The sequence below is a fragment of the Pieris rapae genome, chromosome 4 (assembly GCF_905147795.1).
Source record: "Pieris rapae chromosome 4, ilPieRapa1.1, whole genome shotgun sequence".
Taxonomy (NCBI): domain Eukaryota; kingdom Metazoa; phylum Arthropoda; class Insecta; order Lepidoptera; family Pieridae; genus Pieris; species Pieris rapae.
In genome coordinates this window covers 7,237,223-7,261,699 of record NC_059512.1, presented here as the reverse complement: position 1 = coordinate 7,261,699, position 24,477 = coordinate 7,237,223, and positions in this window count along the sequence as shown.

Genomic DNA, 24,477 nt, shown 5'->3' with positions numbered 1-24,477 from the left:
TGATAAAAAGCTTGCCGACACTTGGCTTGTTACATCACTAAAAAAATTCACTAAATAAAATTTTTAGTGTGACATGCACTTATAGGCAAACATGACATGAATATTTGACGAAATAATAAAAATATATAAACCAACGGACTAATAATACCGTTATCATAAATAACAAATGATTACTTTATACTTGACAGCTGAGTATTAAATTCATAATTTTAAATGATTATTTGTATCTTTATGTAAATGTTGTCCTACTAATTTAGTTGTGAATTTTATTGCTACCACGAACATCAACGTATTAAGAATTAATTTATTACACAAACTTAAAGTAAAATTCTAATATTTTTGTATAATTATTTAATTATAATAACAAAGTTTAATTTGATACTGTTAAAAATACATACATATCAAATTAATGTTAGGTTTGTTATTATACGATGTCAAATGTATATTGAACGATTCGTTGGTTTTCATGCGTATGACGTCATCAGTTTTGCTTATTAGCGATTTTTTATGCGTCATAATTGTTTAATAAAGCATTAAAATCGGTATTGGATTTATAAAGTACACGGGCAGTGATTCGCGATTCCGAACGAAGCCATCTTCCGAGTAATCATTTATTCATTGTAACAATTCAGCATATAATAAATCGCTTTTAACATAGGAGGAATGATAAAAAATGGCAAGTTCATTAAATGTAACCTCAGACGCTATGGTAAGAAGTGATCTAAATTGTCATAGAATTTCGAACCGGTATGACTTGGACCTTCAAGACTAAAGTAGATGTAAGAACTATGTAAGGCCGATGTAGTCAATGTCGAGTTGTCTTACTTGAATAAAAAATTGGTACATAAAATTACATGATTGCGAGCGGTAGAAACTAGACTAGAACATAAATACATAGCAAACAGGGCAAACGGTTTAACATATACACACAAGTGCAATGTTATTGTGTGAGTGATGATGTCAGTGATTTTTTTAAATCAGTACTAACCAAATCAAAACACAAACCGGTAATTTAATCCATAACATACCGATTCATAATTTATGTAAAATGAGTAAAATCGAAACCCTTTGCCTAAAAAAACGATTTTTTAAATTAGTTGGTCTCGTGTTACTTAAGTACCTCTCGGTCACAATGTTTCTATCGTGTGTGGTTGCCATTAAATAACTAATTTGCATAAAATATACTTTGTAACATATCAATCTAACCCTAAATTCTTTGTTTGATCTTATACATGGTGCTTGAACTTTTTACTGAGTTTATGATTCTGTCTATACTTATAGTTTGTGATACTTCTAGTCAACAATTATGACAGACCAATACATGAATATGTGAAAGGTAACGTTTTAATCTGTGGACAGTTCACTTTGCTGATGTCAGATGTTTTTACTCTATGGAATTTGGAAAGTCAATGCATTGAATTACAGTATAAAAATAAATCAGTGGGGCTTTGCCTTTTTAGGTCTGGGCCTCAGATTTCTGTTTCTTTTTCATTTGTATTTGCCAATCTAATAAGCATAATGGGTGATCAGCTTCCCGTGCCTGGCACACGCTTTTTGGGGCTAAGGCAAGCCGGTTTCCTCACGATTCTCGTAATCGAGAAATCGAGAATCGAATGTTAAATGCGCACATAGAAAAAAAATCCGATGCTGCACAGCTCGGGGCTCGATCCTACGACCTCAGGCATGAGAGTAAACATATTCACAATTAGTATTGTCTTTTATTACCATAGCTTTAACACATTTAAAGAAAACACTTTTTTACCGGATTGAAGCTATGTATTTATAACAAACTTATTTAAATATTTTTTTTTTATTTAAAATTATCTTAAATAATTATAAGTGTAATAATAATACATAGCTTCAATCCGGTAAAAAAGTGTTTTTTTAAATATTCGAAATTATTCGATTTTTAAACAATCATTAAAATATTTTGTAATCTTTAATTTAAATAGGAAACATTAATGATGTAATACTTTTCCTACCTCTTAGGTATTATTATTAATATACGGAAACTAAAGAATTAGGACAGCCTGTACATTGTAAATGGACACAATCGACTAAATCTGCATTTAAAAGTAATTAAAAGCTATCTCTCTTGTGGTGAATGAGTAGGTTTTATCTTTATTGTTCCGGAAATTAATAATTTAGACGACTTAATCGTCTTAAAACCAGGAAATGATGCAGAACAACACAGATTTAAACAGTTTATTTTATATCTATGGCAATAAACTTTAAAATAAGAATCACACGCAGTTTTATGGTGGCTCATTAATTTATTTTATTGTTAAAATCAATAATCTATCGAATTAACGTTTCTGTCAAAAATATGGAGTAACTATATTTGGTAGGGCAGATAATAAAATTTAAATATTAGGTTTCTATTTACGAACAAGTTTGGTTATGTGGAATTTATGATATTAGAACAATATCATCTATCATAATAATATTTAAGGCACAGATGTTGAATGAACCTTGTTATAAAGTATATATTATCCACGCAATATACGTTTAAGAAACAATTAGCAATTTTTTATCGATAACCCTATTTATTTAAAAAATTGTATTTGTTTCATATAGTGCATATGTTTCAAGGTTTAATTTTAATGTTTAGTTGTTTAACGTCTGGGTTGTTTGGAAGACACTGCATTTCAAAAGTTTCTAGCTGCCATTCCAAAAGGTAATTTCGTGTGGATAAGAAGTCATTATTTAATTAATGTATGTGAAGACAATGTACACCTATAATAAAACAGCTAAACAAAAATAGGCACAAAGTATTATAAATTAAGCAATACAGTGGATAGGTCAGTTATCGTATACATGTTCCTCTCATATTTACATATATTGAAACCGTAGAATATTATACATTAAAGAGTAATAATAAAAATACAATAAAACAGTGTGTGAGATGAAAATACTATAATTACAGTTTGTAAAATAAAAAAAATCATAAAATTAAATCAGCAACCAATTTGATTTTATCAAGACTATTATTGTCCTATTCAGCAGTATATGTTTCCAAGTATTCTTATCTTGAATATAATTCTGTAATGTGCAAAGTGCTTGTTTACAAAGTGTACCTAAAATTAATAAAAAGACATTTTAACAGAATCCCACTTATTTACATCCTTAGTCTCCTTTTTTTCCTATTTTGTGATTTTTTACATCGGTGTCGGTTATATATTATTGTGGGTGGAGTTCTTTTTATCTTATTCTTGTCAGACATGTTCAATGCGGTAATTTGTCTAAACATATTTTTTTAAATTACCATAGAGTTTGATATTTTTCTAGGTTATGCCTGTCTTTTCGTATATGAGACTATTTTTTATTCCATAAGGCTAATTGCATTGGGATTCGAAGTCCGATAAAATAACAATTAAAACCTTAATGGATCTTACAATGGCGCCTATGGCCATTGATAAATGACCTCTCCCTGGAGACTAACGGTGCGTGTTTGATTTATAACATTATGTAAACAAAGGACTGTTTAGATATTTTGTTAGGAATGTAAGACGAAATTAAGGAGATAAGATTTATATCCGGTGCAGTGTTTATTACCAATTTTTCAAAATTGGAATCGCTAATGGAATATATTTAAAATGAAACAAGAATTTATATAAAATATATGTATTTTGTGATTTATTTTATTTTAAAAGATAACATTTAAAATGTATAAATCATACATAACCAAAACGGATTACACCATATCTAGGACAAACATCGTGTATTAACCAAGACCATATACAAATCATTTATTTATTGAAGTGTTTGGGAGTGTATAATGTATGAGGGTGTGTACATGTGTGTGTCATAAACATCAATTTGGTTAAGCAAATTATAATAAAATTAATTGGCTGCTAGCGGCCTTCGTAATAAATATTTCTTTAAGAAAGGCTAACTCAGGGATCTGTGTTTGTTTACCCAACATAGTTGTAATCGAAAGCAGTACAATCAAATCGAGGAGGTATATATAATCCTCGGGTTAAACAAATATTTTAAAACTAGTTATCGTGGTCTATTAGAAGAAATCTGTTAACGCCGTTAGGCGAGACAAATTAAAACACATCCTTTTTTATGTGGCATTTATGTTCATCGTAAAAAACGCACTTACAATTTCAATCTAATTTAAAGATGAGGATTATAAATCGAGAATTTTAATCTACATATTTATTAAAGTCATAATAGTATTAATACTAGAAAAGAATATCATCCACTTAAAACAGAACTCGCATGTTTGTGGAATACTCAACCGATGCCATACTGAGAGTTATATGCATGGCAACTATGCAATGATGTGCCAATTAACAGGTCTACGAAACGCCGAATGGGGCCATACGTTCCGGAGTAATCCAAATCATATTGCCCAGCAAATCCTCGACTGAAATCCTCAAGGCAAAAGGAAATGTGGCTGACCAAAACCGACCTGGCACCGAAGCATAATTACAGGCGTGAACGAAGCTGAAATGACGTGGAGTGAAATTAAGAAAGCTGCCCTGGACTGAAAAGATTTTCTACGCTGGATGCCCTCTGCCCCACTTACGACATAGGACTTCATGAAAGTCATAACAGATTCCTGTTTAGACCTCAACCATAACTAATAAAGTGCTTGGAGATATTCCTAAACCGAACCACTTCACAGACTACAATTATAAATATGTATAATGCGTGAGTGCCTTTCTTAAAGGCCTCAAGGGGCACTGATGATTTACCGGCTGTATACTGTGCAGGTATTTTATTTTATTTAATTTTCACATTGAGGTACAAAAACAGAAAACAGATTGATTACATACATAAAATTATTACACACTAAAAAAACATTTAAAAATCTGACTTCCAATTATATCTGTACACAGCATTTACACTAAATATCAACTAAACAACATACACATATCAAACCGAATGACAAAAAAAATAAAATAAAAGAAAAAATATATATATACATTCACACACACACATGTATATATACATATACATTAATCAATTAAATTAGTAATTAAGGTTGCAAGTATTTACTATGAACTATCTTTTTAAATTTACAAATATTATTGTGAAAAATATCAACCTCAGCACACACAGCATTATAATATTTGCACATTCTTACAAGCGGAGCATTCTGGGAAACATTGTTATCAGTCATAGGTATAACAAATAATTCCTGGATGCGCACAGAACGCATATATCAACCTTCAAAATATTAAAAGAATATATGTATAGATGGCGAAATAATTGAAGTAAAGTAGGGTAAGCACGTACTGATTTACGCGACTAGATATATCAGAAGAATAATTTAGAAGAACTTTTAATGATATGGAAGAAAGTGATGCGGCCTAATGGACCAACCAGGTATTAGAAAACGTAGGCACTTACTTGTCTTTGACAGCATTCAGCAAGGACACGAAAAAGGTGCGAAAGGAAAGAGTACACTAAAACGCTCAGTACACAGATAAGCAACTTGATGGCCATTTTAAAATCTGATTGTTGTTGAGATAAGTTCGAGCCCTCGGTTTTTTTATTCTATGCGCACATTTCACTCACTCGTACTTTGAAGGTGTGTCAGTAATTACCCTTATTAACCTAGAAATTATCTTCAGAAACCTACTTGCATATACAAAACAAATGATCACACACACTACTGTTTTTATATGTATTACAAAGCCTATATGTATATGTACAAGACGTTTCAAACCAGTATTCAATAATCTGATAATTGATTACTTTTTTTCATTTATTTATTAGGCCTAATCAAACAGTTTCGAAGCTTAATTTTAAAAGCCATGACAGGTGTCACAAAGTATATTTTTCACCATTCACAATTTTAATGAGCAATGTTAGTAATCACTACATACTATTTTCGTTGGTTAACGTTGAGTGCATATATATAAACACGATATAAATTAGGAGTTTTTAAAGCAGCCTATTGGCTTTAAATTACGACTCCCTGAGGGTCGTAGGTTCGATACCCGGTTGTGCACCAATAATTTTTAATTAATTCTATGTGCGCATGTAACACTCCCTCGAATTGTGAAGGTAAATATTGTGAGGAAACCGGATTGCCTTATACCCAAAAAGTCGACGGCGTATGTCAGGCACAGGCAGCTTATCACCTACTTGCCTATTAGATTAAATACGACAGTATTTGTTATTAAGGCATGTGATATTGTTGATAGTTTGAATTGCGAAATTTTCCATACCCTTTCACGTATACTTACTATACGAGTAGTATGGATTCGGAAATCCATCTTACTAATACGTAAAATTGAACTTTTATATAAAATAGTAACGATTAGTATTACCTGGTCGGTCACAAATGAGCGTTCAACAAAGTATTGCCGAATCAAATCTACTAAAGGACCTTTAAGAAAACGTGTAACAGTTTTTAAAATGCGGGCGGCAATGTTCTCGAGCGTTCTGGCAATGTGAGTATCAAATCTACAGCCTCTTCATACTGGAATAGTTAAATATTTATATACATTAAGACTCTAACGAGAAGGTTCTGAAACGAGTTGGAATGATGAAAAAACATGCAGAACATTAATCATCAACGGAAAGTTGCGTACCTGGGCCACGTATTGCCATGACCGCTACCACCTCCTTCAACTAATTATAATGTGTAAAATCCAGGGTAAACGGCGTGTCGAAGGAAGAAATCATGGCTTCGCAACGCTAGGGAGCGGACGGGTATTGCAAATGCGGAAGAGTTGCTGCATCTGGCGCAGGACAAGACACGCTTCAAGAGACTGACGGCCAACCTTCAGTAATGGAGAGGCACTAAAAGAAGATACATTAAGTATTTCACTATTAATAAACAACTTCAAAGGGTGTTTGCATTAGCACTGACCGATATTGTCAAGCAAAACCAAAGCTCCATCATTTGTTTTTATCTAACTAGCAACGTAATTAATTTGAATAAATTATATATAATTATGGAATCTCATAACTTTGCATTTATCTTATTAATATTTTAATTTATTCACGAGATTAACTACGATATTGTATATGTGTGAGAGATGAGATGTCACTGGCAGATATTTTCATGACAGAAATTTAATATAATATGCTGTTCAACTCAATAATATTTTATATTTCACAAATTTATTAAGACTATTGAAAACCTGCCGTGACTATAGTAGGATGTTCTATGCTTAAAAGATTTATTGTATCCTTTATGTTAAATACTTCGATTTTGGCACGGTATGTACAGACAATTTTGTGTGAGCAGTGTTGGCCTAGTGGCTTCAGCGTGCGACTCTCATACCTGAGGTCGTAGGTTCGATCCCGGCTGTGCACCAATGGAGTTTCTTTCTATGTGCGCATTTAACATTTGCTCGAACGGTGAAGGAAAATATCATGAGGAAACCGACATCTCTTAGACCGAAAAAGTCGACGACATGAGTCAGGCACTGGAGGCTGGTCACCTACTTGCCTATTAGATTTAAAAATGATCATGAAACAGATTCAGAAATCTGAGTCCAAGACCTAAAGAGGTTGTAGTGCCACTGATTTTTTTTATGTATGAACAATTGATTTGCCTTAGAATGCTTTTCACCTTAAAAATTCTCATGGTCCTTGGCAAACTTAAGTCCTAAACATCATCAATCTGCTCTTCAATCTTTCTATCCCTTAGGTCTGCCCTTGAACCTTACTTGAGGTGACCTGGATTCAGTCATTCGTGACCCATTTTTATGGTTATTCAGCATTAAGATTTATTACTATTAAAAGAGGAATTGTTTAAAACATGCTCATTAAACCATTAAAGATAAAATAATACAATTTTTATTATATTTGGAGTGGTCGAGTATTTCTAAATAATTTTTGTTAGGCCATTCCCATATCGAGATCATGAAACAAATGTTCTAATAAAGATAAACACAAAAATGACCCTTAATTACTGACAAATTGTGTATAACTTACGATACTTATGCATAATAATAAATTTTTGGTTTTGATAAAGAAAAGTTTATATTAATGAATATTTAAAAACCCTGTACGTAATTATCTAAGTAATTAATATGTGTTTTTATTTATATATCATTGAAAGCGATACAGTGGGGCTTGGGGCACCGTGCGTAATTCTTTTTTTAAACCAAAGACATGTCAGTTTTATCGCTATTTGTATAGTACGATGAAATTATAAAATAGCATGAACCGATCCATTATTTATAAGTTTCAAAGGTATGCTCGGCTTAAGATTTGAACACATGATAAAGATAACACTAGTTTTAAACCACTTAATGATTAATTTAGCGAATTCTTCGGATCCATCTGCTATATGGCTTGTACCTCAAGCGGTAAGAACATGTTTTGTCACTATTCTTCATAAGCAAAGTAATAGAAGCGTAATAAAGACAAAACACTCAGCGGGCTACATTCTAAACTTCACATATTGTTCTGATAGAATTTCACAGATACTAATATATATAGAAATTTAAAAATTTCCACTTCATGATTTACGACACCGAGAGCTTCAATCGCCACGCACTAAGCTTTTTAATATAAATTACAGAAATTTATGTGTGAGCCGTTAATTTAAAAAATATATTACTGTTATTTATATTTTGGCAGAATGATTCATCCAATTGCGACATTACTAGATTGTAATTCTCCTTCAAGTGTGACGTTGATTAACCGCTAACAAAATATAAATCTTTCAATGAATCAGTTACCTTGGTTCTTTATTGCAATAAAGATTCGGCATCAGCTAATCTCTAATGCCTTTTAGGCAGGCTAAATATAAAGATGTGGGCAGACTGTATACTGTATTCCATTACTCGTATGCGTTTGACACGGTGTCCGACAGCATCACGAGAGTAGGCACAGAGCCGACATTACTACTCCTAACTTTTCTAGTAACCTGTAAAAGTATATGCAAATGGGGGCAAACGAGCAGGCTTACCTGTTACTAAGGGATAACGCTGCCCATGGACTCTCAATACCAGACCTCGCAGGTCATCGCCGGCAATAGAATTAGCACGCTCTTTTCTAGCGGGGAAAAACTGTCGGAGAAACGCTCAATTGTGGAACGACGGATTTTGATGTGATTTCGTATTCCTAGACATCCGATGATGATACTAAGTTGCAGGTATTAATCTAAACAAATACTCTGGACACTCCATAGGAAATTCTGTTTGTCTTTATTACTATACTATACTATATGAAGTTGCTTCAAAATAAAATTATGAATGCCTACTTTATTGCTTTTTAAATAAAAAGCAATAAAGTAGTATAGTTACTAAATCTCACAGGAACTCATTGTAGTAAATTAGTATAGGTTTAATTTACCATAACGGTCACACAGGAAAAGGACGAAAAAGTTAATTACTCGTTAATTCCACGAATATTTCATTTGAGGCGCTAAAAGCTGAGTTGTTTAAAAAGTAAAAAACCATCTTGTCCCATCCGAGGTGTAAAATAAACAGACCGCCATTAAGACTCGATCCTTCGCTTGTATTAATTTGTATTTAAGTGTATTGAACAAGATAAAATAAATATATGGACGAAGGCATGGCTGTAAAACCTGTCTCATCCTTTAATTGAAGCTTCGAATTTAAACCTATCTTAATATATAAAATACGCGTCACGTTGTTTGTCCGATATGGACTCCTAAAATACTTTGCCGATTTCAATCAAATTTGCACACCGTGCAGTTTGACTTTACTTAATAGATTGGATAGCAGTAGAATTATATATATGTAATATATATATGTAATATATAATTCTACTGTTCGTGTATCACTGAACTCATCTTAAACGGCTGTACCGATTTGAATTATTTTTTTGTAAGAGTTTGGGTGGAGCCACAAATTAACCCGGCGCGGTGGATGGGGCTGCAGTCGGTACTTTTATACTTTGTTTTATATCCTAATCGCTTGAAATATCATACAGGACAACGTCTGTTGAGTCCGCTAATTTAATTATAGAATTTTAATTTAAAAAATTCGGATAATAATTCCAAATCAATTACCAATATGTCTGAATAAAATAGTTATTGACTATTCTTCTTGGAAATGGATGTTTTGGGTTCCTTTCGCGTTTAAATTTGGGCTTAAGATGGGTCATTCACATCCTACTCAGTGCAAGCGGTATTATCCCACATAGAAAGGTCATCGTGGTTCAAACCCACCAGGCTAAAAACCCTAAAGGACCGGTGTAAGGCATCAATTAAACTACAAAAACTTCACTTATATTTTTTACTTCTATGCGTATCGTCTATCTGCTTCAGTTGTTCGGATTAATACCTGCAGCTGAGTTTCATCATCGGGCGTCTGAGCGTCTAAAGACAGTTTTGTCGCGTACCACTATGTGGAACCAGCTGGCACTGAAGTATTTCTGAATCAATTCGACTTAGGGTCCTTCAAGGAAAGCCAATACCAATTCTTAAAAGGCCGTCAATGCATTCGCGAGCCCTCTGGTATTCAACGTGTCCCAGGCGCTTTGGTATCATCAGAAGAGCCTTCTGCTCCTTTACCCCCTGTTCCATAAAATAAAAATTCAGTCTGTGGATAGTATAATGCAAATATTGATATTTTTCACAACAATCTACCTACTTACCTACGCTCTTAATGAGTTTTAAGTTTCTATTAAGTTTTAGCTTTAACTGTTGACTTTTGTTTTTTTCTTTTCTCGATTGAAATTTCTATGTTCTATTATAATAGATGTCTATGTGTGTAAAATTTGTGTACATTGGGTATGTGTGTTTAGAACTTATAAATAAATTGATTATTAAAAACTGTTTAACAGATAAACCGAGTTAATCGTAAATACATAAATTAAAATGACGCAGGTAGCTGAATATTGACATTAATATCTAAAAATATTATCAAAAGCTCCACTCGATAATAATGTCAGAACTGAGCCCACACGCGTTGGGTCATTAGACACCTTACTGAGGAAAATAAATTAAACTCAACTAGGTATCTTTACCACCATCTCGAGCTTGTTGAAATTCAATACAGGCGATTACATCTGCGAGACACTGTACATCGCGCGTTTCGTTGCCTAGACTTTGGGATATGCTGTTTAAATTACGCGATGTAGTGCGAAGTGGGGTTTATTACAGCAATGAATTTACGATCAATTAAATACAACAGGTGTGTATTGAATGATAGAGGACAGTTAAAAGCCTTCATAAGTATTTGAGGCATTTGAATTGCTTTAATATAAAATTGTGAATGCGTTTCAAACCAGCTAAGTTTCGTATAGTTTAATATAATTAAATAAATATAGTTAGTAGTTAAATATAATTAGAAGTATTTCCGAACCAATTCGACTTAGGGTCCTTCAAGAAAAGAGCGTACCAATTCTTAAAAGGCCGGCAACGCACTCTCGAGCCCTCTGGCATTGAGAGTATCCATGGGCGGCGGTATCACTTAACATCAGGTGAGCCTCCTGCCCGTTTGCCCCCTGTTCTATAAAAAAAAAAATAACTAGATACTGCGTTATAATAAAACGTTCATTGTATTAAGTATATTTTTTCTAGTCGTAGAAAGAAAAAATTGAAAATATTTTTATCTTGTTACGCCAAAGAAGCGTAACTTCTAAGTCATGTACATAAGTACACACACTTATTTTCCCTAGAATCAAACATCATAACGGCATACTTCCTCAATGAGACCTCCTATATCGAGTTCACGTGTAAATAAGAAACAATAAAAGGAATTGTTTTACTACAATATGTCTTAGAATATTAATGACTATTCAAATGAACGAAAACAATTAAAAATCTATTTAGTATGCGTCAAATGATAAGCTTTGTTAATAAAAAATTGTTGTCGATGGATATCTATTGAAATAAATATAACTGCTGTGCATCAAGTTTTAGATATAACTTTACACTTTCATATAAACTTTTATATCTAGGATTTCTTAAATGCGTTAAATCGACATGACTATTCATTCAACTTAAGACAGTCTAAGTTTCATCAGAATCGGTTCAGTAATTTTTTGATTGGGATTGTTATGATAAAATTACATGATAATTAATTATATTTCAACTTCAGTTACAATGCAGTTGAAGTCAGTTATTTTTTTATAAATTTAATTTTCTGCTAAATCGTCTCTTCAAGTTAAGGGTCACTTAAGTAAACAAGCTCTACGTTGGCATCCACGCGACGGGACCAGAACGCAAGGACGCCCGCGGCGGCGTTGATCAGCCGACCTGGTGCAGCTGGTTTTTAATATATTACAATTATTTAATTGTAACATTTTTTAAGTAAACGGATTTATTATGATTAGCTATAACCTAGATCACTTTAGATTTTGTCATTGGACAATCGTAGATAATTAATTGATATACTTAATTCATGTATAACCCAACCTTTTATATAAATTTAAAAGTCATGTATATATATATGTAGCCACCCCAGGCATCCCATCATCTCATTTGTCCCACCTTTCAGAAGAATGCGTTTTGGCCAAAGATTTGCAGATTAAGCATTCTGATAAGTGAGCTAGGTCTGGATATAGTTGCTTCCAATGGTTTGAAATATTTTTTTTTAGTTTTTATAATTTATGAATCGATATTTTTTTGTATTGCAAGGCCAAAAAAATCGATTCATATGATTACGTTATGATTGCATATACATTTGTTTGTCGCATTAAATTTTGTATTTTATTTTTCTTATGTATTAGGGTGGACAAGCTTATGTAAACAAAATAAAAATATCTCTTCAAGGTTGAGGGACTCATCTCAAAATTTAGTCAAAAAAATCTCCGTTTCCGTAATAATAACCAGTTAATTTACGACAGTTCGCGTTCCCTACACGCAACAATAAATCAAGATGAATTATAACAATGATCGGATCTGGCATTCGATGTTAAATCCCGCATTCATTACTTAGTACAAAGTCGCGCTGTCGCCTTCTCGGATGGTGAAAATTGGGTCGACATCGGATAATATTTCATTACCTGGTACATTCGTAATTCAAATTTCACTTGTCATTATACTGTGCTCGCGTTTAAGTTCTTTTTGTTTTATTTTTCTGTTCGATAATTTACGAACGAACCCAATTATTAATCCACAATTGTAAGCAATCTGAGATCAGACCGTGACAGTCGATCGATCTCCTATCTGCAACCAAACCCTACGCAGACACTACGATTTTTGGCGGATAGAATACAATCTCTTCGCTCCTTACACTCATATTTGAAAATCAATATAAACCAAATAAAGTAAATAAAACCGTACAAATAATATTAAAATATACATGTCTATGTTTAAAATATATCATATAGCTTTTTAATTGTTTTAAACACTGGTGTAAGTTAAAACCTTTAGATAGAATATTGGCACAGTTGATCTGTCATTTACATACAAAGGTCAATCCACATTCACCGATCCGGCTTATACAATCCGTGGATTGGTTATTGGCACACTTTTATCAATATTTGAATTACGGTGTTTATCTCATATGGTCAAAAATGGATTGAGATAGATTATTGGGTTTGGGCGTTAATGTATATCCCTAGATAGGGCAGACAACGTCCATCGCGGTCCATCTCGAGCCTATTTTACCTCGCTCCTAATATTTCCAGCTCTCTTTGCCTCATCTGCAACTGTTCCTGTTCCATGGAATAATTATTATAAACGTGAACTGTTACGCATTACATTGTGGTTTTATATATAGCTCTATACTATCACCTTAAAGTTTTTGACTTAGAACTGAAGAACTAAATGATATATAATATAAATAAGCTTATCTTTACACACACGGAGATACGATCATAGGAATAGTTCACATTTATAGAAAATACCAAATGAATGTGTTTTAATAATTTATCGCGCCGATACTGGAGTAGTCACACATTTTTGCTTATAATACTTAAACCAAAATGTGGTATATATTCATACTTATAAAGTCTGTAGGCCTTTAAAATACCTCATTGGAATAATGATAGGTTCTTTAAAGTAATTAATAATTGTCAATACTCAGAGCTGTGGCCTACTTTTCGCTCCAGACTTTACGTGATCGGCGTTGATTGAATACAAATTGTTGATAAACGCAGTGGTGCTATCAGCAATAATGTATTACCAATATAAATGAAAACTACATGTAAAGGAAAATATGATAACTTTTTGAGTGCTCTGTTTAAAGTACGGGTGTGAGACGTGAAAGACGACATCTCACACCGGCTCCAAATCTTCGTCAACCGCTGTCTTTGCCGTATTTTGCGTATATATAGGCCCGAGAAGATCTAACGTCTCTAATGAGTAACTTTGGGAGCGCTGTCGAGAAGGGGAAGAGGAAATGATAAGGCCATACACTCCGAAGAGATTCCAATTATATCCTCAAGCTGTTTTGGAACCTGCAGGATAGCAGAAGCGTGACTGTCTGAAATAAACCTGGTATAGAGTTGCAGAGAGCTCTTTGCTTTTGAGAGAGAAAATACTCGGAGCGGTAAATACGAGGTTCAAGACCAAACGCGATAAAGACTCATTGTAGACACCCTCTGACTTATCTAAGGTTTATAGTAAAGTTAAGTTATAGAATTTAGTCGTCCGTGTTTGACATATGCGTATTTTGTACTTTCATTTTTAAAAGTAGGCTGAAGTTAAAAACTAAGCAACCGAGACCATAGTAGTACAAGACTTAGTAGTTGTTAACTTGGTAACAGTTAAGTTAAATGTGGCGTTATATTATATATACTTTGGATTAGGATATCGCACAATAGTTCGTTTTATTAACTTGAAATGGTGAATTATAAGAGTCTTTCCTCCAACATCGCGTTTGGGTAGATTTTCTTGTGCCGTGGGTTATAGTGCACTGGCGCTAATTAAAGATTTAAGTTAGTAGATAGTGCCAGTGACCCCAGAGATATTGCTTTTCTCGCTCAACGTATAAGTATCGCAATACAGCGAGGAAATGCTGATAACGTTAAAGGTACACCGCCACAGAGACCAAACTTTTTTCTTTTTATTTAATTTTTAATTATTCAATTAACAATCAAAATGCGTGTTTTTGCAGATTTACATACAAGCATTTATATATAATATAAAGAAGCCTTTCCTAAACGCTAATCTTAAGCTTTCACAAAGCTCATAATATTTCGTCATTATAATACGTGTTTTACCGCTAACAAACAAACATTAATATGTGGAGCTCGACTCCGCCAATGTGCCAGCACTGCCCCCACAAAGATGGCCATTGTCTCTTTCAGACGTGACTCCTAATGTTAATTGGATGATTAAAATCCAAATGCGGGTCATTTGAAACATTACCAGCATAGCCCTTTTGAATATGTATAATAATATTATTAGATAAAGTGGCACTCAATTTGTGTAAGGTTTCTAATGAGGTTATGCGCTTTCTTGTCACATGGCGCTTGCCGTTTGAATGCGCAAGCGCAGAGCCGGATGCGCGAAATGGTATTTGTTGTAACTGTTCGGAGTTAAGGCTGAATATTAAAGGCCCTAGCATGTATGTATTTAAAATTAATCGATTATATTGATATATGCGCATAAATTAATATTTAAATTTTGTGTAGTCTTTTAAATTCATTAGTATCAGTTCATTTATTATATTTCTAATATAAGAGCAGTGTTAGCCTAGTAGGTTTAGTGTGCGACTCCCATCTTTCACGTAGGTTCGATCCCCAATTTTACACTCAGATTGAAAGTTATCTGAGATTGATGATCAGACCGTGACATTCAATCGATCTTAGATGGGCATAAATGGATTGAGATAGGTTATTGGGTTTGGGCGTTAACACGCTTGCTGAACTTAAAAGATGACTTGGGAGAGATAATAATGATGAAAATAACTACACAAATAGAGCAATAGGAATTGTTTAAGATACGACATAAATTATAAATTTTTATTTTGTACATTATTATTTTTTATACACAAAAGTTTATAAAAAAAAATATTTTATTTCAAGTGATTTTTTTATAATCTGTGTTAGCTATGCTTTGGCATTTCAGCGCTAACCGTTGATTAGTCTACATTAATCCAAGGCGATATTAAATTCCATTTTCCTTTAAGTTCATATTTGGAATCGTTTAAAAGTCCCATAGTATCGGCACAGCTTAAATTGGTTTTATGCTTTCTCATGGGCCTAATCAAGATACATTATTATTCACATGACCACGATAATAAATGTTATCACTTATTATTTGTAATTCAATACATGCCTTTATTTTATTACAACAATAAAAGGGGGTCCATTTTTAAAATTCGTAATAAAGGCATTTCGTAAATAAAGATATTCGTGCTAAGAATATTTTAAAATTAAGTCACTGACCGTTTTAAAGAATTATTATAAATACGATGTTTGTTTGTTTTAAGCTACTCATGCAAATATTTATCTTTTTGTATATTTAAAGAGATGAGACATTGATGTTATTTCAATTGAACACAAATTTAATTTATTTATTTATTCAAAATCAACAAATCATATATACTATATCTACAGTATACACATGTTACTAGATTTATTTTCTAAAATACATGATGGTTATGCTAAATATAGGTGCTACAAAAATAAAAAAATATCAGCAAAATAGCGGGTTAGGTATCAGATCGGTACTTATTAATGCTGTTCTTAAAATAGATGAGGTGCTGAAGTATTTTTAATTTAACTAATACACTTATTACTTTTTATAGTAGTGAAAGTCAATCTCTTATTGTAGCTACGCTTTTTCTTCTCCTTGCTCGTGATTAAGAGCATATCCCATTTTGGGGACGTCCACACTTTTTTATTTTTTATAGAACAGGGGGCAAACGGGCAGGAGGCTCACCTGATGTTAAGTGATACCGCCGCCCATGGACACCCTCAGTGCCAGAGGGCTCGCGAGTGCGTTGCCGGCCTTTTAAGAATTGGTACGCTCTTTTCTTGAAGGACCCTAAGTCTAAACCATTTTACCATTTGTTTAAAGACTGTATGTAGGCTCTATAATAATTATTTAAACTTTTAATAGGCCTGCGCAGGAGTTGCGGGTAAGAGCTAGTATAAGTGAACAATGACTAAGTCGCAAAAAATCCTTTCCAAGTATCCTCCGTGACATTGCAAACAAAATAAGAATTGTGATTAGAATTCACAATACGAGTTTCGTAAATGTTAAAAACAATGACTTAGGTGTATAAATTATGTCTTGTATATAATGAGTATATTTGCCATCTGTCTAACTGCTATAAAATAGCGTAAGAGTCAGTAATAAAAAAAATTGACAGCGGTAAGTACGTTTCATATATGAAAAGTTAAAGTATCTACTCGGCAAGGGATGCAGTGCTTTATTTCCGCAACACGAGCTTCAGAAATCTTAATTAAAATCACAAATATAATCGCTTATAATCGTAAACGTAAATTAGGGCAAGGTCGGGCGGTGAAGGAAACCGGTGGTGGAAGACCTGCAGCGGCTGAAAGCTTTCAATTGATGGTAGGCAGCACTGGACAGGGAGCGCTGAGAGATTCGTTCGTAAGCTAAGACCATCGCAGAACGGATGGAGTAAGTATGTTTATAGACATTAAAAAACCACGCCCTACTCAAAACAGTTATACAACTCAGATTAAGTATTTGCATATAAAGAAATATATAAAAGAATCAAATGAAGCTTAATATAATGTCATAAGCTTTTACACAAGTTATAATTATACAGTATTACACGAAGCATTGTAGTAGCTTCTCGCGATCGTAGCGCGGGCAATGCGTTTTGCATTTTCAATGTATCGCACAAAATATTTGTACGGTGAGATTACTTGACCGCGATCTAGAAGCAGGTGCTTGAACAAACGTGGTTCAAATTGTAATTTAATTAATTGAACTAACGGAGACTTTTTGACATTCGATAAGCAAGTTGGTTAAGGAAAATAGGTTATTATATATATAATGTCGTCTTACTGAGAGTGCTTAATGGTAGGGGAGCCCACGATGCTAAATGGGGATTTACTCGAGCGTCGTGGAGACCTATTGGGTTGCAAAGCTTAGATGATAAGAAGAAAAAAATGTTATATGATTATATATTGTTATTAGTTATTTTCATCGGTGGGGAAAGCGGCTATAGATGTTTAAATATGTAAAAAAAAATTGTTGCATGGACATACTCGAGCGCGTCAGATATTGATAGCATCAATGTTCTACGTATTTTTAATAATGTACGTATGTTAATCTGATCATTTGCATGATGGGGGTGGTTGTACGTAAGGGTTAAAAATGAAAAAAAATAAAATTTAATCGAGCGCGTCAGGTTTTCTAAGGGGGTGTTAAGTGCACCAAAACAAAAGCTCTCATTCAATAATCTGACGATTTCGATCTGACGCAAACTCGCAGCCATTATTATAATGTGCAAAAAAAAATCGCCATTTTGAAATACTCGAGCGCGTCAGATTAAGATATATATGGTTCAGATTTATATTTTAAACGTACTGTCTCATAATCTGACGATTATCTAGAGGGATTTGCCTGATCTGACAAAAAAAATATTAGAAAAACGGTTCACCCTAAAGGCCATGCCTGCAATACCATTCCTGGGCGCTTAAAATTGTACTTATGAGCTCGCTGAGTTCAAAGAAATAATATTTCTATGCGTTTGAGTTCTCCCAGCTCGAAAGTCTGATAGAAGTTTCATAGAACCCTATTTTTGAAATTTTCAAACCCCAATAACTTTTGAATGGATCAAGCAATTTTCCCGCGGTTGACGGCGATCGACGCATTTTTTAAGCTCTAATTATTTAATTTCATCAAAAACGATAATCCGATATGAAATGTCGAAGTTATGTGATAGAAACACTTTTTTCGGTTTTCTTTCGTTCACGATATCTCTCGAACGAATCAACCGATTTTGACCAGGTTGGTGGCGATCGACGTCGTTTTTCAAGTTTAAAGGTGGATTGATTGAAGTTGATGGATAAAGCCGTTTAAAAGTTATTGCAAAAAAACACTTTCAAAAAAACAAATTGTTATTTTTTTAGATTTTTCAAAATTTCTCAAAATCTATCGGTCCGAATCGGTTCAAATTCACATGAAATCTAATTTTGAGGGAAACGCGGAGAAGGAAATGTAGGCATCACGCAGCTGCACGCGTTTATCGCACGAACTTTATCGACGAAATTTTGTTATTTCGGCTTGCGGAAATCGTCAGATTATATATTTTTCAATATTCTTGAATTATTTCATTCAAAATAAAAAAAAATTAGCTACGCTCGAGAATGTCAAGATGACGTTTTTTTTTTACAACTTTGCTGCCCTCCCCTCTCTTTACGTCACTCTCAAATTGTCAGATTAGTGGAATATACACTTTTTAGGATGTGATTAATTCACACTACCTTAATCTGACGCGCTCGAGAATGTCTGATGATCAATTTTTTTTTACTAATCTGATCCTGTATCCTTCACGGGCGGCCTTATATATGGGCCTCATATTTGGTGGAGGTACTTAACCGGGTACAAGGTATCCCCCTATATATTAATCTGCCGCGCTTGAGTAAATCCCGAAATCCCCTCTTGGGCTCCCCTACTATAAAAAAGAAATTAATAGCTTGCCAAATAAAGATTCACAGTTCATATTGATAGGAAGAAGTCTATGTTGATAATTTACTATACTATAAAAAGGACACAGTAAGTTACATTTTTGCAATTGTAGTTTTGCTTATATGGAATGAAATGGCAGTATAAAAAAATTCGTGTGATTGATGTGATCCGATTGGAATTACTAAACCAATTTTGTTTTAATTAGACATAACAGGATACGCGTGAATGGGCCCAGGGTATATGTAAGTTATAACATAAAAACAAACTATGAACTTTTTTTTCTACGAAACATATATAAAGCCATATTGTTAATAGTCGACTGTAAATTGCCTTTATATATCCCATAATTTAAAAAAATATAAATAGATGTGGTATTAATTTATTCATTATAACAATCAAATATGAATCATTATACATTAGTATTTACAATTTTCTGAACCAACATAGCAATGATAAATATTTAAAATTTTATAAAATTATAAAAATAAAAACAAATTTAAAAAGTTATCAAATGAAGAAAAAATCATGTTTACTTTAACAGCTCATGGCTCTGCTAGCAGTTTACCCGCTCATGACGAAGCGATTTCTATGCCGAACTAACAGTAAAACAATTACAGGCTTATTATTAATAAACATCTTCAACTGTCCTAGACAGCCTCGTGTACAGAGGCTGTGGCTAATAAACCTACAGAAAACAAACAGCGAGGCCGCTGTGTGAAGTTTTCTGGAATGAGCTAGGCTGACTAAGTTAGTCATGACTTTATGCACAACGGACCTACTGATAGTCTATCGTGCGAAAACTGAGTCCACCAACCTTTCCCTTTTTTAACATCGGTATTTACTACCAACGGTAGTCCATCTGGTTTGTCTCAATTTTATGGTTGGTCACACTATCAAGCGATCCACTTGAAGATCAGGCCATTAGAATAATAATAATTAATATTCCACTAACATCATTTGTATTCAATATATAAAATAGATACCACGTACGAAGCCAAATACGCGTGTAACTATCCATCTACGGCCTACAAAGTCGCCGAAAGGAAGAAACAGTTATCATCATTTAATTCTAGTTATGGCCATATATAGCTATCTAAATTGAGATGTTTGCAGATTAATAAAGAAATTGTATGGGAGGAATTTTTATGCTTTCTTTTGACTCTCTTATTAAATTTAATCGCTATTAAAATAATTTACATGAACATTGTTTTTAATACATTTTCCTTGACATTATTAAGAAGTATTTAAAGCTTCAAGCTTACCTTTAGGGTAAGCTTGAATTTTTCTAATTTTTCATTTACTTAGGATTATTAACCTTTGCAAATTTAGATTTTCAAATACTGATGAATAACTTCTAAAACTCTATCTACGTATACAAATATATTAAATCGGCTAACTCTTGAAATAGGCTACGTCCTTTAAATAAATTAATATATTATTTAGATATGAGAATAGTAAACTAAATAATGAATAAGAGTGGAAGATAATTCCATCTAAAGTATAATAACTGTAATGAAGTTAAACTATTCCAGAAATAACGTAAAAACTAGGAAACCAGTATACATCCAAAAAAATCGATGACATGTGTCTAAGAAGGCTTGTAAAGATGAAACGATCAAATAATAATAAATTAAGCACCTAATTGAATCCAGAGGGAATGGGAAGTTATTGCATTAATTTTGCTATGAACAGACAATTATGGAAAATTTCGGCATTTTAATATACTAATGCCGTGGTCCTAGCGGCATCTTATAAGCGGTACTTTTATTAAGAGATACTCATCGCAAACGTGAGTGTTGTTCATAAGTGCACAGGATACATCTATGAATGTCTTTATTACACAATTTAAGTCATTTGTTAGATTTTCTCATAATGATTGTCTCCAAAACGAGTGTTTGTACCGTCAACGCTTTTGTCTAATCGCAGTTCATGCTTTGTTATAAGTGCTATTAAAACAAAAGCCGAAACGTAACGAAAATTTAACGACACAGGAGATGAGAGAATATACTACGAATAATGTTTAGCCTGTCGCCAATAAAAATACTAATGTCATTAATTTTATTTACTTTGTAAGTATGTAGACTCAATTTTCGCTCTTAGACGTGGTTTTATTTATTATTTACTCTACTCCCCTGCCATAGTGGGCAGGGACTTTTTCTATGTCACAAATTAAAAAAAAAAGAAACATTTCTCTGCTTCCGCGCGTCGGGAAATACGACTTAGACGTGGTTGGTTAGTTTTGCGTAAAGTCCTACCTTTACTCGGAGGGACCTCACTGCTCCAAGGATTTTTTTGGGAAACCACAGCGACGCCTTCCCGGACTACGTGGGTGACTGATTCCTCTGCGCTGAAACAGACAAGACAAAGAGATGTTTATAAAGGAGAATTTTATTTGTGTTACATAACGCTGTGACAATTAATGACATGGAATTATTTTAATTAAAGAGGCATTTAATTATAAATTTCAAATGAACAATTTTGTGCATTATTTAGATAAATAAATAAATAAAAGCATTTATTCCAGACAAATTAATAAGTCCATATGTTGTTAATATAGTAAAACTTATAACTATGTTAGTAAAATTATTAAAAATATTTAATTCTTTAGTCTACGTTGATTTGAGACACCCGGTACATGGGCATGTATGTGAACCCAGTGTCTCAAAACAGCACATTCAGGCTTATTTGCTATAACCATCGTTTTGATCATCATCATCACACTTTTAATGAAATACTTGTGTAAAACATTTTTTATAAACATTGTGACAATTTTTTTAATACAGTTACTGACATAGGTTCGATTACCGGAAAACCTTTTTGTTCTCGACTATATCTACTTGTCTATACAATATAATATATATACACAGCAACTTCTTTTTTCGGGGTTAGTACCTTCAGATTTGTGTAAACAATTTTAGCTTAAAACGGTGTAAACAAAATAAAGGATCTCGTAAAATCCAGTATCTTTTAAATTTTACTTTTGCATTAAAAGGTGTTTGAAAACAAGTTTAAGATATTTATGATTGTAATTAAAATTATTCGACCCATAAAAATACTAATTTCATTTGTGTATTTGCTATTATCAGACATTATCGTTAAGATTAATAAACCAGTTCTTAAATTTATAATTAGGAATTTTGTTTTACCTGGTTCAACTTTTAATTATATAGACGGTGAAAACACATAATGTCGTATATTCAGTCTAAAATAAATATTGACGTGTATTTTAACAGTACTGAGAATTATTAAGAAATAGTAATTATCATATGTCCCGGTAGAATGTAAAAGCCACCCCGATGTTTACTTTGATATCGGGTTGGTAACAGAGTAGTAATAAGTAATAATGATATGGGTAGTAATCAGAGATGGATAGGAAGTATATGTCACCGAGTTCTTTGAGAAGCAGCTTGCCTAGAGTTCTACTGACTGCTGCATTAAGCGGGGAGGAGGCATAAACAAATCAGCACGATAGATAGATATTATATATATAGCATTATGTATATTGTAGTGAACTTAAATAAATAAATAGCTATATAGAAATTTAAAACACATACATTCCTGAGTCAGCTTGGACCACGTGCCAAACTGTTTCCAAAGCTTACACTTTTTTTTTACAATCGCCTAAAAATATATCAAAGAAAATCAACAGACGCAGAAACGCCCTTTGAGGGTTACATATATGTTTTATCGACTGAAAAATAACTTTCGCCAGCATCCTTTACGGCGTCGAAAATAATCCAAGCCTTTTACTAGACATTAAGTAAAATAATCCATAAACATAGGAAAGCATCTATTTGGCGCCAAGAGTATGGAGAATTGCCAAAATGGTATATAAATAGTGTTAACATACAAGGAATAGGACATGTGTATTGTTTTATATTAATAATTCATAGCTATTATCGCATTGACCGTTACTGGGAAGGCTTAGCGTTCATTAGTAATTTCTTCGCGGCTCGCTTTGGCAAAACCGATGTGCTACATAATGAAACTAATAGATGTAGATACTACTGGATAAGACGAAAATATGTTATATTTGCAGATTCAGATAAATTATCAGTCACAAATTATAATAGTAAATCCCAATTTTTTCAAGTATTACAAATGTACAGTTTTATTTGCTATAATATGTTTTTTTTACAAACCTTGCCTGAATTTTTGACGAACATTTGTCATGGATCGTTTGATTATGATCTATCTAAATTTCAATAATGGACTCGCGGATATTATATATTTGCAAAATAAGAATAAAACGAATAGTTACATCTTTCGTGTTACATTATCTCTTGGATGGAGAATTTCAACCTTTCGGCATTACCTTTAACATTAGTTGTCACCATAAGTTTTTCTAGGCTAACAGTATCTAGTATCAGTCGAAATACTACACTAAGGGTGTGAGTCAGGGCAGCAATCTAGGGCCATTGTTTGCAATAATTGTTTAGACGGTGCCATTTAACCATGTTAGATGCCTTCTTTTTTCCAGATCATCTCAAATTACTCCTGTCAATCCAAGAGGTGAACGACTGTAAACGCTTACAAGGGGATATAGATAGAGTATATGAGGGGAGCCAAAAAAATAAGCTAATAGAATATTGACAAATTGTTGTCATAAAGAATTGTCCTTAAGATTCTAGCACATCGTAAACATACAGTAAATTTTTATTTTTAATATTGATAAAAATAAACTTACTAGTTTTTCTATATCTTCGCCACCATTTGTACGCACTTCAAATACAGTGCGTGTATTGACGTTTTAATTACATTTTGATCCGGCTACGAGCCATTTCAATGTGGGTGTCCAATAAATATATTTTAATATTAACTATGAGTACATACCATAAGTTAATATCGTAATACCGGTCCTTTGCATAGCCTTTTATGTGCTGGATGTGGTATTCATATATTAGTACCAATTAATTCCGCTAAGGTTTAATTATTCGTGCGCTTGCGTATGATATAATGTATTATTGAATTTAGGTTAGGTTAGTTTGATTTAAATTTCACTATGTAAATTTTAATCA